The 8,124-nt window shown below is 41.3% G+C and overlaps 1 long non-coding RNA gene across 2 annotated transcripts; it reads left to right on the top strand.

Moving 5' to 3' along the window:
- Positions 1 to 333: 333 nt before the first annotated feature.
- LOC133260200 (uncharacterized) lies at positions 334 to 8,124 on the top strand. 2 transcript variants are annotated; one of them, XR_009740681.1, is made up of 4 exons: positions 334 to 696; positions 1,861 to 2,002; positions 5,978 to 6,066; positions 7,945 to 8,124. It is a non-coding gene; the product is annotated as an uncharacterized LOC133260200 (long non-coding RNA). The 2 variants fall into 2 exon arrangements; XR_009740682.1 differs by lacking the exon at positions 1,861 to 2,002 and having other exon boundaries at positions 574 to 696.

The following is an 8,124-nucleotide window of genomic DNA, read 5'->3' on the forward strand; positions in this document are numbered from 1 at the left end:
TACTATTTCACTTACATGAGTTGCTTAGAGTAGTCAGATTCATAGAAACAGAAAGCAGAATGGTGGTTGTAAGACACTGGGAGAAAGGAGGAACACGTTGTTTTTTTTCTTTTTTTAAATGAGTATAGACTTTCAGTTTTGCAAGATGAAAAGGAAAAGAAATCTGGAGATTGACTACATAATAATATAAATGTACTTAATGCTACTTTATACCTAAAAGTGGTTGAGAGAGAAAGTTGTATGTGCATTTTACCTCAAATTAAATTAAAAATTTTTAAATGATCAGTGACTGCCAAGGGCTTGTTGGATGGAGAGAGGGATGAACAGGGATGAACATGGGAGATTTTTAGGGCAATGAAACTCTCCGAATGATGCAATTGTGGATACCTGCATTTGTTGAAACGTACAGAACATTACAATAGAAAGAATAAATCCTAATGTAAACTGTGGATTTTAGGAAAAAATAATATATCATATCAATCAGTTTTAAGAATTGTACCACATTAATGCAAGATATTAATAATGTACTCAGTCATTCAGGCATGTGTGACTCTTTTGTGACCTCATAGACTGTAGCCCACCGGGTTCCTCTGTCCATGGGACTTTCTAGGTAAGAGTCCTGGAGTGGGCTGCCATTTACTTCTCCAGGGGATCTTCCTGACCCAGGGATCAAGCCTGTGTCTCCTGCACTGGCAGGTGAGTTTTACCACTGAGCCACCAGGGAATCCTGAAGTCAGTAACAGAGGCAACTATATGAGGGAGATGGGAAGTATATGGGAACTTTCTGCACTTTATTCTCAATTTTTCTAACACAAACTTAAATAAACTAACTTTTTAAAACTGTCAGATTTAAGAATTATTCTCTAAATGTATCAGAACAGCATGCACATGTTGTCTCTAAAATCCAAAGATTCCCAGTGAAGATTATAGTTTATTTTCTCCCATGGTGGATGGCACTAGGGAACATACTTCAGCGGGTATTTCTGAATCTGATCCAGACCGCTAGGTCCCTAGAAACTTCATTAATGTATAAATATCACTGAAATATTTCTGGCATGATGTCTCCTATTAAAGCATCTAGAGTTTTCCTATGTCCTATCCAATGAAAAATGTCCTTTATGTTATATAACAGTATGATATACTAGGAGAAATTAATATGAGAAAAAATTGCATATTATGCTAAAAAGAGCACGTTAAATTGACATAATTCTAAAACAGTGCAGGGGAATTGCTGTCTTTGCCAATTGAGACTGGACTACTCCCAACTGCATATATTAATTGGGAATGAGAACCCAATTATTTGATCAGTCAATTAGTGGCTGCATATCAGCTGCCAGAGCTGTTTGATTTGTTTCCACAAAAAGGCCCAATCTGGAACACATCCTGCAATTCATGCTAACACCTGATAGGGTTTGTGTGAGCCTCCGTCATCTTCAGAATCAGTGTTGGCTTTTAACTCAACATGTTAAGGAATCAAGAGAGAGATGCGGCCAGTGGTGAAGGACTTTCATTCCCACCGCATGTTGAGGAGCCAGGGATATGATCACAGAATGGGTTCCTGGGTTCTCTGACCCACTGCATGACTAACTCAGGCCACGTTCCATGGATTGCCTGACCAGCATAAGCTCTCACTCTTAACATACCAGGCTTCCCTGGTAGCTTGGACGGTAAAGCATCTGCCTACAATGCGGGAGACCCAGGTTTGATCCCTGGGTCGGGAAGATCACCTGGAGAAGGAAATGGCAACCCACTCCAGTATTCTTGCCTGGAAAATCCCATGGACCAAGGAGCCTGGTGGGGTTCATGGGGTTGCAAAGAGTTGGACACGACTGAGCAACTTCTCTTCTTCTTAACATACAGACACTTTGGGTTCCGACTGACTCATGCTAAAAACCCTAGAAGATCTGGATCAACCCGTTTCTCTATGATACAATAATCTTGTTAAATGGATTTGGGTACTTTCGGGAAAAGCACAGAGGAAGTCTCACGGTACACATTTCAGGTAGGATTACATACAGCTGCCATGAACACACATCTTCAAATGTATCTACTGACTCCAACGTAATATATTCTTAAGTCAAGGGGCCCTGCTCCAGTGACAGTTATCTGTGGGAATTACATGTCAGGCCACACATTCTCACTTTAGTTTCTCAAATCAGCTTTCTGCTCATCAGACACGTGGTTTCTATGGCACAAGTAGTGGGCTGGGAGTCTATACCACGCCTTTGGATTCAGGACCAGTCAGCCACCATCACAGATTCCTGTGTCAAAACACTGACTCTTGGGAATTTCAAGAGTGACACTGCATCCCTGAAGTCTTGTACAGTAACAGGAAGACCTTCTGTTGGGTGCTTATGTGCCACCAGCACCAGCATCTGTACCCTGCTTCTATGAGACCCCAAAAGTCTCTCTGAAATCAAAGGGCCCCACCCCTTTGCAGAAATTCCCTCTATCATTTTCAGGTTTCGAGATGCTGATGCTTTCCTCTGTAGTAAAACCTTTAAATAGCTCAGAGAAGTGAATTTCCTGTGGGTCTTTCCAGGGCTATGTTCAGGATGTGACTGAGTCGATCACAGACTAGAATCCCATTCAGCATTCATTTCAATATTCACTTCAGAAAATTTCTTCCTCTACCGCGTGCCAGGAAAATTCTGGCATGAGAACCTTTTCGATTATAGACCACCACTTAATCTAGGCTAACATGTTGGATTCTAAATTTTGGTTGAGCAGACTCATATCAATAAAAATGTTATCTCATGTAATCTTAGATTTTGCCCCTTTTGATATTTTATAATTAGGATCTATTCTTATGCATGCTTCCCAATTTGTGAGGATAAAAGTTCAGAAGATTTTATAGTTCTTTTTATGTATATTTTGCCTCCACCTAGTATAAATCTGCAATTGTTTCCTTGGAGACACTGAAGTTTTACTTTCATTTTGGGTTTGCAAGAAAAAAAATAGACTGTGTCAAGGGAGAATCTTAAGGAGGGTAGGTGTTCCTTTATGAAACAGCTTTCAGACGGAGTCTCTACAAAATTTTTAATAAAAGGGATGTCTAGTTTACTTAGATCAGGAAGAAAGACTTCATTCTTCTACAAAAGGTACTGAGAATTCCATCTGAACAATTTCACTCGAGCTACATGGGGTAGCTTGTGTCCTGCTAGAATGCTGCTTGATAAAGTGGTTAATACCAAAGATGGAGACCTGTCTACATATTTGTTGAATGCACAATCTCCTTACAGGCAAGATGGGGCTCTGAAAACCTGTGACGCAAATAATGTCATAATTACACAATTATTTCCAGACGTAGAGAAAGATGAAATTCTGTTTGGGGGTCAAATCTTTGGTTGAGGACAGACCCCTGGCTTGAACCAGGGGTGGAAGTGGTGAGAATTCGTGAGACTCTGGACACACTTTTATGCAAGTTATAACAAGACTTGGAAATGGAGTAGACGTGCACATAGGAAAAGATGAATGTAGGGAAATAAGTGGTAAAAGCCAGGCTGAGAGAACAATTTTAATTTAGACATGATAATTTTGGGCTAGCACTGGCCATCGAAGTGGAGCGACCAAGCAGGCAGCAAGATAGAGAAATTTAGAGCTCAGAGCAAGGTCTGCCTGGAGACATAATTCACAGTTAGCATTATTAATAAATAATGATTAATGCCAAATCACCAATATTGTGCTTAGTTGATAATAATAATTCAATAAACAGGGAATTCTTATCTCTATGGTATTCCAAGAAAGACCAAAATAGTCTGTACTCAGAAACCCCCTACTATTAATAGTCAGGGACATAGATCAAAGTGGAGAAGATTTTAAAAAGAGTAAAACCCACAAGTGTAAAATATACAGTCAATAAAATAAATATTGCAGTAGATGTAATTTTGAAAATAAGGCAAACCACAGGGAGCTCTATTTCTCCTGGATGAAGCTGGGTTTATGTATCAGCTGGAGAATTTTCTGTAGCCTTGGACAATACCTCACTGAGCATATAATTGCCAGAAAGGTGGAAAGGAATTAAGCACCGTGAGTAATATCCTTTGTAATGTCTCAGCGAAAGGTTAAGGAAATTTCATTTGCTGTGAGGAGATAGAAATAAATTAGTTGAAGTCACCATGGAAAATCAGGCGGGCAGGAACAGATAGTGATAAGATCCAGAGGAATAAATATGAGATTTTTAAAAATAGACATTTTAATTCACAGAATAATAAATGTGAGAACACTTTTAAAGATGAGAACTTAATGCAGAATGCATACAAATTTTTCTGCTTAAGTTAGAAAGGGTTGGATATCTTTATAAGACAAGCCAGTTGCTATGATTTTTGTTATTATTTATTTACACATTTTAATGGACAGGAAGCAAATAAATTAAGGCTTGAACATGGAAATCCCTAAGATTCTCAGAAGACTCAGAGCAAAGGAGAAAAAAAATTTAGAAATTAGATGGTCAGAAGCCCTTTTCGGAATTTGACTCTCTGACTAGTCATAGTTGTTGAAACATTAACTTTGCATTTCTTCTTTTAAGGAAATTAGGTTCTAATTAACTATGTACATATTATTATATTAATTGAAGGGGCTTCCCTGGTGGCTCAATGGTAAAGGATCTGCCTGCAGTACAGGAGACATGGGTTCCATCCCTGGAGTGAGAAGAGACCCTGGAGAAGGAAATGGCAACCTGCGCCAGTATTCTTGACTGGGAAATCCTGTGGACAGAGGAACCTGGTGTGCTACAGTCCATTGGGTCTCAAAGAGTGAGACACGACTGAGGAGAGAAGCACAAACACACACACATGCACACACACGCATGCACACACACACATGTGCACATGAGCTTGGTATGCTAGTAACGGGTAGAAAGAACACACAATGGATTGTGAAATAGATACGACTTTTTATAATGTAACCTAGAGGGTGGGAATGGGGATAAACGGAGCTGAAGTCATGAACACCCAGAAATTAGAGCTGCCAGTCCTCGTCTATTTCAGAGATGAATCCAAAACCGAAGACGAAGGATGGGTGAGGTAAAACGGATTGCCCACCTCGGCTCTGACTGGAGTGTGGATTGGGGAAGGTGACGGTGGCAGAAGTAATGGGGTGTGACCTCTGGACGAGGCTCTGCACTTTACCCCACTAAGCCCACCTTGCCAATTTACGCGTCCAAGTTACACTCTATTTTAGGTAGAGCAAATTTGGGTGCAAATTTGCTTGGGAGGACATAGCCCACCTCCAAGCAGCTGAAACCATAGATGTTGGTAACTAAATTCATTGACCTCTTTACTGTAAAGGCCAGAATTAGAGTTGACCATTTTTGGAGATTAATTTGTGTGTGTGTAAAGTCTCTCAGTTGTGTCCAACTCTTTGAGACCCCAAGGATTATAGCCCACCAGGCTCCTCTGTCCCTGGGATTTCCTAGGCTAGAATACTGGAATGAGTTACCACTTCCTCCTCCAGGGGATTTTCCCAATCCAGGGGTGGTACCCACATCTCTTGTGTCTCTTGCATTGGCAGGTGGATTCTTTACTACTGTACTACCTGGGAAGCCTTGAGATTAATTTAGCAGACCAAAAAGATGCAATTAAGAATATAATTTTTTCCTTCTCTTCCTGCTGTAATTAATTCCATTACACAGATGAGAGGAGTGGCACCACATACAGCACATACTGACAACTGGCTACAGATCCTGTGGGTTTTGCATTCTTTAAATTCTTCCTTGAAGGTGTGAATATATTCATGAAGGGTCAGTCAGTGAATGAACAATAAACAGAGTGACACTTTTACTGGATTCCCCAAACATACATATGTTCCCTTCAAAGCAGGGTCATAGAAGCATACCACTGTATTAAAAAATCTGATTTCAAGCTCCAACAGTGCCCTTGATGTTTTATCTAATGCCAGGCCATTTTCAAACTACTCAGAAACACTGTCTGCTCAACCACTGAATAGAGATTAACATTCTGCTTGTTCTACTTCACAGGACATTTTGTGGGTAAAAGAAGTCCTTAGGAAACCACGAGACATCACACAGATATAGAGTGGACTTCTACGCAATGTAAAACCTCACAGGTAGTGAAAAATTTCCCCTGTGATTATCAAGATGTTGATGAAAAACAGATACCTGAAGGATATAGCCTAGGGTTATTAGCTCAGCAGTAGGGACCAGCCAGAGCCATCAAAGTTTAGAAATTTAGAGCTAGAGAGCCTTCAGAGATCATTTATTCTGACCCCTTATTTTTTATATTGAGACTGACTTAAAGTCATCTTGCCTATGAGACACAGAACTCTCAATAAAAAGTGGTCCCTGTTTGTCTTACCCTTCCTTATTTGTTGTTGTTCAGTAGCTAAGTCATCTCTTATTCTTTGCAATCCCACGGACTGCAGCACAACAGGCTACTCTGCATCTGTCCCTCAGTATCTCCCAGAGTTAGCCCAAGTTCGTGTCCATTGGATTGGTGATGCCATTTACCTTATTATAAGTGAATAAATTCAGGACCTTTTCAGATCCTTAGGAGCAGGAATGCCATTCCATCTAAAGATTAAAATGTCTGGTTGCTTTCAGAGGCTCTTTGCATTACCGGAATTCAATTCAGTTCAGTGGCTCAGTCGCGTCTGATTCTTTTTGACTCCATGGACTGCAGCATGCCAGTCTTCCCTGCCCAACACCAACTCCTGGGTCTTGCTCAAACTCATGTCCATCAAGTTGGTGATGCCATCCAACCATCTCATCCTCTGCCATCCCCTTATCTTCCTGCCTTCAATCTTTCCCAGCATTAGGGTCTTTTCCAATAAGTCAGTTCTTTGCATCAGGTGGCCAAAGTATTGGAGCTTCAGCTTCAGCATCAATCCTTCTAATGAATATTCAGGACTGATTTCCTTGAGGATTGACTGTTTTGATCTCCTTGCAGTGCAAGGGACTTTCAAGAGTCTTCTCCAACACCACAGTTTAAAAGTATCAATTCTTGGGTGCTCAGCCTTCTTTATGGTCCAACTCTCACATCCATACATGATTACCGGGAAAGCCATAGCTTTGACTAGATGGACATTTGTTGGAAAGTAATGTCTCTGCTTTTTAATAAGCTGTCTAAGTTCAGCATAGTTTTCCTTCCAAGGAGCGTCTTTTAATTTCTTTTAACTTTAGTATGTGGTTTTATTTAGTGAATAAATTGTCACTTTTACCTGTTCAACCAGGAGTACATCTCTTTCTTTCTGAGTGAGTTGAGAGCAGCTGTTCCAGGTTGGTGATTAACTCTGGCAAGGGTTAGTCTCCCAAATGTGTTTCCATAATCTACCAGCTGGCTGATCTTGGCCAGTTTTCTGAACCCGTCTGATGCTGTTGGTCTAAGTAGAACATGGCAGCATTTTAGGTTGTTGCTGAATTAATGGATGAGGGAGTAAGGAATGGATGCCATGTAGCTTAGCCACACCACAACAGTGCTGTTTTCCAACCATCCCCAAGCTTGGCATAAAGCACAGATCACCATGCTCACAGTTCTGCAGGCCAGTCAGAGTACCCTACACCTGGCTGTGGTGGGCCAGGTGGGGATTCCTCTGTCCTGTGGTTATTCAGTCTTCTGGATCAAGAAAGATAGCTAGAGTAGGTCCTTCTCGTGCTAATGCAGAAGCTCTAATGTAATACATGAGCAACTCTTAAGTCTCTGTTTGTATCACCTTGTTAATATCCCATTTAAAGCAGGTCACATAGCTGAACCCCAGTCGAGAGATGAGGAAGTATGCTCCACCTGCCACAAGGTCACTGTATGTGCCATATCTGACCTCAGCTGGGAGGCAGGTATGAGTGAGCTGAACTGTGCTCCCCTCAAATCCATATGGTGAAGCTCTACCCCTCAATGAGACTGTGTTTGGAGACAGGGCCATTAAGGGCGTAACTAAGGTTGAATAAGATCATAAGGGTGAGCGCTAATCCAATAAGATTGATGTCCTTAGGAAACGCAGAAGAGACACCGGAGTGTGCCCTTACAGGGGAAGAAGTCACGTGAGGATGCTGCGAGAAGGTGGGTGTCTGCTGGACAAGGAGGGTCATCCCACTGGAAGCCACTCCTGCCAGGACCTGATCATGGTCCTCCAGCCCCCAAACGTGTGAGAAGATAAATTTATGTTCAGTCA

Source organism: Bos javanicus, chromosome 14 (genome assembly GCF_032452875.1).
Source record: "Bos javanicus breed banteng chromosome 14, ARS-OSU_banteng_1.0, whole genome shotgun sequence".
NCBI classification, from domain to species: Eukaryota; Metazoa; Chordata; class Mammalia; order Artiodactyla; family Bovidae; genus Bos; species Bos javanicus.